The following is a 9,662-nucleotide window of genomic DNA, read 5'->3' as shown; positions in this document are numbered from 1 at the left end:
GGGGTACATTATCCCTTATAATACATGAGTGATACTCAGAGTTCCCTGTATAACTCAGCCTGCAGCCTTGTGCCTTATATGGGGGGCACAGAACCCCTCAGTGACTGCTAATATCCTTATCATTTACAGTAGGGGGTACATTATCCCTTATAATACATGAGTGATACTCAGAGTTCCCTGTATAACTCAGCCTGCAGCCTTGTGCCTTTATATGGGGGGCACAGAACCCCTCAGTGACTGCTAATATCCTTATCATTTACAGTAGGGGGTACATTATCCCTTATAATACATGAGTGATACTCAGAGTTCCCTGTATAACTCAGCCTGCAGCCTTGTGCCTTTATATGGGGGGCACAGAACCCCTCAGTGACTGCTAATATCCTTATCATTTACAGTAGGGGGTACATTATCCCTTATAATACATGAGTGATACTCAGAGTTCCCTGTATAACTCAGCCTGCAGCCTTGTGCCTTTATATGGGGGGCACAGAACCCCTCAGTGACTGCTAATATCCTTATCATTTACAGTAGGGGGTACATTATCCCTTATAATACATGAGTGATACTCACAGTTCCCTGTATAACTCAGCCTGCAGCCTTGTGCCTTTATATCACTCATTCCCCCTCTCTTGGTAGGGAACCCCATAACCTGACTGCCCTTAAAGTAAGGAACCCCTTCCTATGCTGATGGTGAGATCTCCTTTCCTCCCCACCCCCAATGTATCACTCATTCCCCCTCTCTTGGTAGGGAACCCCATAACCTGACTGCCCTTACAATAAGGAACCCCTTCCTATGCTGATGGTGAGATCCCCTTTCCTCCCCACCCCCAATGAATCACTCATTCCCCTTCTCTTGGTAGGGAACCCCATAACCTGACTGCCCTTACAGTAAGGAACCCCTTCCTATGCTGATGGTAAGATCTCCTTTCCTCCCCACCCCCAATGTATCACTCATTCCCCCTCTCCTGCTAGGGACCCCCATAACCTGACTGCCCTTACAGTAAGGAACCCCTTCCTATGCTGATGGTGAGATCCCCTTTCCTCCCCACCCCCAATGTATCACTCATTCCCCCTCTCCTGGTAGGGACCCCCATAACCTAACTGCCCTTACAGTAAGGAACTCCTTCCTATGCTGATGGTGAGATCCCCTTTCCTCCCCACCCCCAATGAATCACTCATTCCCCCTCTCTGGGTAGGGAACCCCATAACCTGACTGCCCTTACAGTAAGGAACCCCTTCCTATGCTGATGGTGAGATCTCCTTTCCTCCCCACCCCCAATGAATCATTCATTCCCCCTCTCCTGGTAGGTAACCCAATAACCTAACTGCCCTTACAGTAAGGAACTCCTTCCTATGCTGATGGTGAGATCTCCTTTCCTCCCCACCCCCAATGAATCACTCATTCCCCTTCTCTTGGTAGGGAACCCCATAACCTGACTGCCCTTACAGTAAGGAACCCCTTCCTATGCTGATGGTGAGATCTCCTTCCCTCCCCACCCCCAATGTATCACTCATTCCCCCTCTCTTGGTAGGGACCCCCATAACCTGACTGCCCTTACAGTAAGGAACCCCTTCCTATGCTGATGGTGAGATCTCCTTACCTCTCCACCCCCAATGTATCACTCATTCCCCCTCTCCTGGTAGGGACCCCCATAACCTAACTGCCCTTACAATAAGGAACCCCTTCCTATGCTGATGGTGAGATCTCCTTACCTCCCCTCCAACAATGTATCACGCATTCCCCCTCTCTGGGTAGGGAACCCCATAACCTGACTGCCCTTACAGTAAGGAACCCCTTCCTATGCTTATGGTGAGATCTCCTTTCCTCCCCACCCCCAATGTATCACTCATTCCCCCTCTCTTGGTAGGGAACCCAATAACCTAACTGCCCTTATAGTAAGGAACCCCTTCCTATGCTGATGGTGAGATCTCCTTTCCTCCCCACCCCCAATGTATCACTCATTCCCCCTCTCTTGGTAGGGAACCCAATAACCTAACTGCCCTTATAGTAAGGAAGCCCTTCCTATGCTGATGGTGAGATCTCCTTTCCTCCCCACCCCCAATGTATAACTCATTCCCCCTCTCTTGGTAGGGAATCCCATAACCTGACTGCCCTTAAAGTAAGGAACCCCTTCCTATGCTGATGGTGAGATCTCCTTTCCTCCCCACCCCCAATGAATCACTCATCCCCCTCTCCTGGTAGGGAACCCCATAACCTGACTGCCCTTACAGTAAGGAACCCCTTCCTATGCTTATGGTGAGATCCCCTTTCCTCCCCACCCCCAATGAATCACTCATTCCCCCTCTCTTGGTAGGGACCCCCATAACCTGACTGCCCTTACAGTAAGGAACCCCTTCCTATGCTTATGGTGAGATCCCCTTTCCTCCCCATCCCCAATGAATCACTCATTCCCCTTCTCTTGGTAGGGAACCCCATAACCTGACTGCCCTTACAGTAAGGAACCCCTTCCTATGCTGATGGTGAGATCCCCTTTCCTCCCCACCCCCAAAGTATAACTCATTCCCCCTCTCTGGGTAGGGAACCCCATAACCTGACTGCCCTTACAGTAAGGAACCCCTTCCTATGCTGATGGTGAGATCCCCTTTCCTCCCCACCCCCAAAGTATAACTCATTCCCCCTCTCTGGGTAGGGACCCCCATAACCTGACTGCCCTTACAGTAAGGAACCCCTTCCTATGCTGATGGTGAGATCCCCTTTCCTCCCCACCCCCAATGTATCACTCATTCCCCCTCTCCTGGTAGGGAACCCCATAACCTGACTGCCCTTACAATAAGGAACCCCTTCCTATGCTGATGGTGAGATCTCCTCCCCACCCCCAATGTATCACTCATTCCCCCTCTCTTGGTAGGGAACCCCATAACCTGACTGCCCTTACAGTAAGGAACCCCTTCCTATGCTGATGGTGAGATCTCCTTTCCTACCCTCCCCCAATGAATCACTCATTCCCCCTCTCTTGGTAGGGACCCCCATAACCTGACTGCCCTTACAGTAAGGAACCCCTTCCTATGCTGATGGTGAGATCTCCTCCCCACCCCCAATGTATCACTCATTCCCCCTCTCTTGGTAGGGAATCCCATAACCTGACTGCCCTTACAGTAAGGAACCCCTTCCTATGCTGATGGTGAGATCTCCTTTCCTACCCTCCCCCAATGAATCACTCATTCCCCCTCTCTGGGTAGGGAACCCAATAACCTAACTGCCCTTATAGTAAGGAACCCCTTCCTATGCTGATGGTGAGATCTCCTTTCCTCCCCACCCCCAATGTATCACTCATTCCCCCTCTCCTGGTAGGGACCCCCATAACCTGACTGCCCTTACAATAAGGAACCCCTTCCTATGCTGATGGTGAGATCTCCTCCCCACCCCCAATGTATCACTCATTCCCCCTCTCTTGGTAGGGAACCCCATAACCTGACTGCCCTTACAGTAAGGAACCCCTTCCTATGCTGATGGTGAGATCTCCTTTCCTACCCTCCCCCAATGAATCACTCATTCCCCCTCTCTTGGTAGGGACCCCCATAACCTTACTGTCCTTACAATAAGGAACCCCTTCCTATGCTGATGGTGAGATCCCCTTTCCTCCCCACCCCCAATGTATCACTCATTCCCCCTCTCTTGGTAGGGACCCCCATAACCTGACTGCCCTAACAATAAGGAACCCCTTCCTATGCTGATGGCAAGATCTCCTTTTTACTACTTATTGATATAAAAAATTTAAATTTGATTGGTATCTGTTAGACCATTATTCATATGGAATCTATTGGCTGCAGACAAACTATGGGGGGTCACACGTGTGGGGGCTCGGGACAGTAGCGCCTCCTTATGTTCCATATTGAAGTATTTTTATCCCCTGCTGAAGAAGCCCAAGTTGTCACAGAGGATCGTTGTTCAGGGGCATCTTGTCCCCAGGCTCCTCCCCCTCCCCAAAGGCTCAATCAGGAGTGTTTGATGTTGGGGTTCATTTCCCCCCAGAAGCTTCAGAAGGGAAGAGACAAGTTTTGCCTCAGGAAAGAAGCTGAAGTTCAGCCCAAAGCGAGTTTTCTGGAACATTCCAGGCGAGTGTCGGCCAACAGGAAGATCAGGTCCAACCCCATCCCGGAGCTGAGCCGGACTCACTGAGGCAGAATTGCCTCTCCCCGGGGCAGTTCCCTGGGGCCGGTGTCACTGGGTCAGTCAGAGTCCCATGGTGCATCTGTGCTCCCTGTTGGGGCCCATACAGGTCAAACTCAATCACATTTACCATCAATTTTTTTTTAGCATCTAAACGGCTGAAAATCAAAATCCGACAATTCGCCCCCCCCCCTCGTTGTGTCCAGTATCTCCCAGTAAGGGTCGGACTGGGCGCCGGGATACCGGGAAAAATCACAGTGGGCTCCGGCGGCCCAGACCCAACCCTTGCCGGCGCTCTCCCTGCCCGACCACTCCTCCCCCAACATGTTAAATTTATGCGCTATGGGGAGGACGTCGGGTGGGGGGCCCTGCGAGGGGGGTGGAGGGTTGGGGGACAGGGCTGGCGGGGGTACCTGAAGGGCCCCTGGGGCGGAAGCCCCGGTGGGCCTTTAACCCCCCAGTCCGACCCTGTGTACCCCCTACTGTAAATGATAAGGATATTAGCAGTCACTGAGGGGTTCTGTGCCCCCCATATAAAGGCACAAGGCTGCAGGCTGAGTTATACAGGGAACTCTGAGTATCACTCATGTATTATAAGGGATAATGTACCCCCTACTGTAAATGATAAGGATATTAGCAGTCACTGAGGGGTTCTGTGCCCATATAAAGGCACAAGGCTGCAGGCTGAGTTATACAGGGAACTCTGAGTATCACTCATGTATTATAAGGGATAATGTACCCCCTACTGTAAATGATAAGGATATTAGCAGTCACTGAGGGGTTCTGTGCCCATATAAAGGCACAAGGCTGCAGGCTGAGTTATACAGGGAACTCTGAGTATCACTCATGTATTATAAGGGATAATGTACCCCCTACTGTAAATGATAAGGATATTAGTACCCTGTTACTAGAGTAGATCACATGACAGACGGCAGGTATACGTTACACAGGTTCCCTGGCTGTACATTCTGTATTTCTGATATTTAAAGAGAATTTACTTTGTATCCCTGCCAGTCCTGCCGCGCTGAGACGTCACAATTATATAAAGGAACATGAGTTTTTATTTGTATTTTTATACAAGGTTTTGAAGTTTAATTTGTACGAAGGCCAATTTATTGTGTATTGGGACGTTTCCCAGAGAAAGGAGGGGCCTCTGGTTATAATAAAACATTATTCCCCTCCCACTGGGCTCAGTATAAGAGTTTGGGGCAGGGGAACCAGCACCCTGAGCAGCCGCATTGGGCCCAGTAACAGGGTAAGTCACAGCTTGGGCCCAACGTTCCCTTTATTCATACGATTCTGAGACGAGGTGCACTTGCCCTTTAGTTTTTATGCTTCTTTATGAACTTTAGTTCTGCAGCTCTCTAGTCGGTCATTTAGCCTGAGATCTGGTTGCTAGGGTCTGGTTGCTAGGGTCAGGTAACTAGGGTCTGGTTGCTAGGGTCTGTTGTGTGAGTTCAGAGGATTAAAGTAGGTTTTTCTCTGGTGTTTTATGACTGGAATCAGTAGAAACTTTGCAACCTGCCAAAAACCAAATCCTTTTCTTCTCTTCCCAGATGGTCGGTCGCTGGGGGCTCATCTTCTTCCTGCTCGGATGTGCGCAAGGTAAGGGCCAGAGAGCATCTGGGGGTCCGCAAGCAGAACCCCAAGTTTAGGGATCTATAGACTTATTCTATGTATGGCATCATCACATTAATCTCATGTTAATCCAACCCCCAATATTGACATATAAGGTATTTACTCCATAGCAACCAACTCTGGGGTCAAACCCTCCTGAGAACAGTGGAAATAGATCCTTAATACCACATAGGGATGTAAGGGGGCCCAGCCTGAAGGCCAGTTAGGGGGGGATTTGGGGTGAGTGCTTATTTGTGCCCTGGGTACCCCTGGAACTATAGTGGGGTGACTGTTACCCCAATGTTTCTATATATCTGTAACCTTGTTATGGGCTAAGGGGGCCCAGCCTGAAGGACAGTTAGGGGGGGATTTGGGGTGAGTGCTTATTTGTGCCCTGGGTACCCCTGGAACTATAGCAGGGTGACTGTTACCCCAATGTTTCTATATATCTGTAACCTTGTTATGGGCTAAGGGGGCCCAGCCTGAAGGCCAGTTAGGGGGGATTTGGGGGGCTTATTTGTGCCCTGGGTACCCCTGGAACTATAGCAGGGTGACTGTTACCCCAATGTTTCTATATATCTGTAACCTTGTTATGGGCTAAGGGGGCCCAGCCTGAAGGCCAGTTAGGGGGGATTTGGGGTGAGTGCTTATTTGTGCCCTGGGTACCCCTGGAACTATAGCAGGGTGACTGTTACCCCAATGTTTCTATATATCTGTAACCTTGTTATGGGCTAAGGGGGCCCAGCCTGAAGGCCAGTTAGGGGGGGATTTGGGGTGAGTGCTTATTTGTGCCCCGGGTACCCCTGGAACTATAGCGGGGTGACTGTTACCCCAATGTTTCTATATATGGGCTAAGGGGGCCCAGCCTGAAGGCCAGTTAGGGGGGGATTGGGGGTGAGTGCTTATTTGTGCCCTGGGTACCCCTGGAACTATAGCAGGGTGACCGTTACCCCAATGTTTCTATATATCTGTAACCTTGTTATGGGCTAAGGGGGCCCAGCCTGAAGGCCAGTTAGGGGGGGGATTTGGGGTGAGTGCTTATTTGTGCCCTGGGTACCCCTGGAACTATAGCGGGGTGACTGTTACCCCAATGTTTCTATATATCTGTAATCTTGTTATGGGCTAAGGGGGCCCAGCCTGAAGGCCAGTTAGGGGGGGATTTGGGGTGAGTGCTTATTTGTGCCCTGGGTACCCCTGGAACTATAGCAGGGTGACTGTTACCCCAATGTTTCTATATATCTGTAACCTTGTTATGGGCTAAGGGGGCCCAGCCTGAAGGCCAGTTAGGGGGGGATTTGGGGTGAGTGCTTATTTGTGCCCTGGGTACCCCTGGAACTATAGCGGGGTGACTGTTACCCCAATGTTTCTATATATCTGTAACCTTGTTATGGGCTAAGGGGGCCCAGCCTGAAGGCCAGTTAGGGGGGGGATTCGGGGTGAGTGCTTATTTGTGCCCTGGGTACCCCTGGAACTATAGCGGGGTGACCGTTACCCTAACTGCCATATGAATTGTCTGACAGTAAATAATTCTGCATCTGGGCATGGCCAGCAACTCCATGTAAGAAGTCGCACTCCTGTTGAGTTCCGCTTCCAGGGCTTACATATCCTGTAAAAAATATACCCCAGCCATCACGGACCCACACCACCTATACTGGGTGCTACCCCAGAGGAACCTGATGGCCCAAAATAAAGCACAAAAGAGAACCTCAGAGACAGCCGCAAGGCTGGAGGACTTTTCCCACGACAATAAGAAAGTTCAAGATGGCGACCAGAGAGTAGGCCCGGAGAACACAACCTCTGAGACTACCAAGGAGCACGAGCAGCAATCACCTACGCTGCTAGATGTAATCACAGAAATGAAATCCACTAAAGAGGTCTGCACCACGCTGATAAACGCCAAAACTGACAAAATCAAACTAGATCTATCCATAATTAGGATAGATCTCCAAAAACTGCGGGAACGCACCACAGAACAGCGCCTCAGTGAGCTAGAAGACGCCTGGGCCCCCGTTACGCAAACAATGCAGAACCTCAGCAAAGATGTTCAAAGCTGCTTGGCAAAAACAGACGACCTGGAGAACAGACTTAGACGAATTAACTTACGCTTGGTGGGCTTCCCGGGAGGAGTGGAAGGGGCTGCACCGGAGGAATTTATCACAACGCGGCTCCTAAACAACTTTGACAGGAACAAACTGTCGGGAGCCTTTGCTGTGGAGCGGGCACGCAGAGTCCCAACAAAACCACCACCACCGGGGGCACCGCCGAGACCCCTCCTGGCACGTATACGTAACGCGATCGACAGGGACTCCATCATGAGTATGGCACGGGAAAAGAATAACCTGCAATACCAAGCCAGCAAAATCTCCATCTACGCTGACTTCTCCTCCGAGGTACAAAAGCTGAGAGTTCCAGGACGCAAAGCGGAGACTGCTGGCAGAGAACACCCAGTACGCCATGTTTTACCCAGCAAGGCTCCGCGTAGCAACCCACAGCAACAACCTGTTCTTCACTTTGCCGCGGAACCTGAATCAATGGCACCCTAACTCTCCGTCACCGAAGATACAAGCGCAGAAATGGCACCCAACATCTCCATTTGCAGTAACACATTGACCAGACCACTAAGACTTATCCTGAGTTGCCATCACAGACAGTCTACTACGGACTGAATCGAGTACAAGACAATGTAAATATGCATAACCCAAATACGATACTGAAATGTTTCTATGAATGTGGATAACATTGCTGGGGTAAAAGTGTGCCCAAACCCTGGTTGGGAAGCCCATTAGCAGAACAGCCCTAGCCATCTCCCCACGGCCCTTAACAGCCAGGCCAGACAATACACCACTAAAAGTTCTAAGTCAATCCGGCTACACTCGCTAGCCCCGGGGTATATGTTACGGGTGGGTAAAGTTCCACCTCGGTTCCAAAAGGTGGAAAGGGAGGGTCAGGGCAGGTTATGCGCCGTTGCACATTTATGGTTAATGTATTTAAGGTACAGTATTTGCTCAGGTAGTAGTAACAAACTGAAAAGGATACAGGCACAGGGTGCAATGGCCCCAGAAGCATCCGTTTGTATATCATACCCGCAAACTGAAAATGGCGGTTAATGTCATATCTTGGAATGTGCGTGGTCTCCATAACCCCATTAAGCCTAAGCTAGTTCTTGACTACTTAAAGCGCAACAATGTGCACATCACACTCCTACAGCAAACCCCAATTGGTGGGCAGTAAAACAATGGCGCTCAAACGCCCCTGGATGGGGTGGACGTATCACTCATCCTACTCATTGTACTCGGCGGGAGTATCAATCCTAGTACACAAACATGTACCCTTTAAGTTAGAGAACCTAAGCATTGACCAGAAAGGTAAATTCATCCTCCTGCACTGCCGAATTGGGCAAAATGAGTTAGTGATAGCAAACGTGTACATACCGCCCCCATATCCGGACGACAGTATTAAGCCATGGGCGGACTACTCTGCAAAATCCCCGAACGCCCTTAGCTTGCTGGCTGGGAACCCAGACTCTGTAGGATCATTTAGCACTGAACCCGCTACTAACTTCCGGTATTTAATGGAGGAACTTTCCATGAGTGAGATATGGAGGCACCAACATCCTCGTGAGAAACAGTTTTCCTGCTTCTCTGCCTCCCATAAGGTTCTCTCAAGGTTAGATATGATGTTTGCAAACACAAGTCTTCTCCCTAAAATATTGCAAACGAAATACCTGCCTAGGGGCATCTCAGATCACGCTCCAATGCTGGCAGTCTTACCAACCCCCCCCCCACCCGTTGGTAAGTTAACCCATTCTGGTTCCATATACTTAATAGTATAACTAGACGAGGTAATCCCTGAGTACTTCCAGTGGTACTGCAGATACCCTCACGGTCTGGGAAACGTTTAAAACGTATGCCAG

This window comes from Xenopus tropicalis, chromosome 7 (genome assembly GCF_000004195.4).
Source record: "Xenopus tropicalis strain Nigerian chromosome 7, UCB_Xtro_10.0, whole genome shotgun sequence".
In the NCBI taxonomy this organism is placed as follows: Eukaryota; Metazoa; Chordata; class Amphibia; order Anura; family Pipidae; genus Xenopus; species Xenopus tropicalis.
This window is presented reverse-complemented; position numbering follows the sequence as displayed.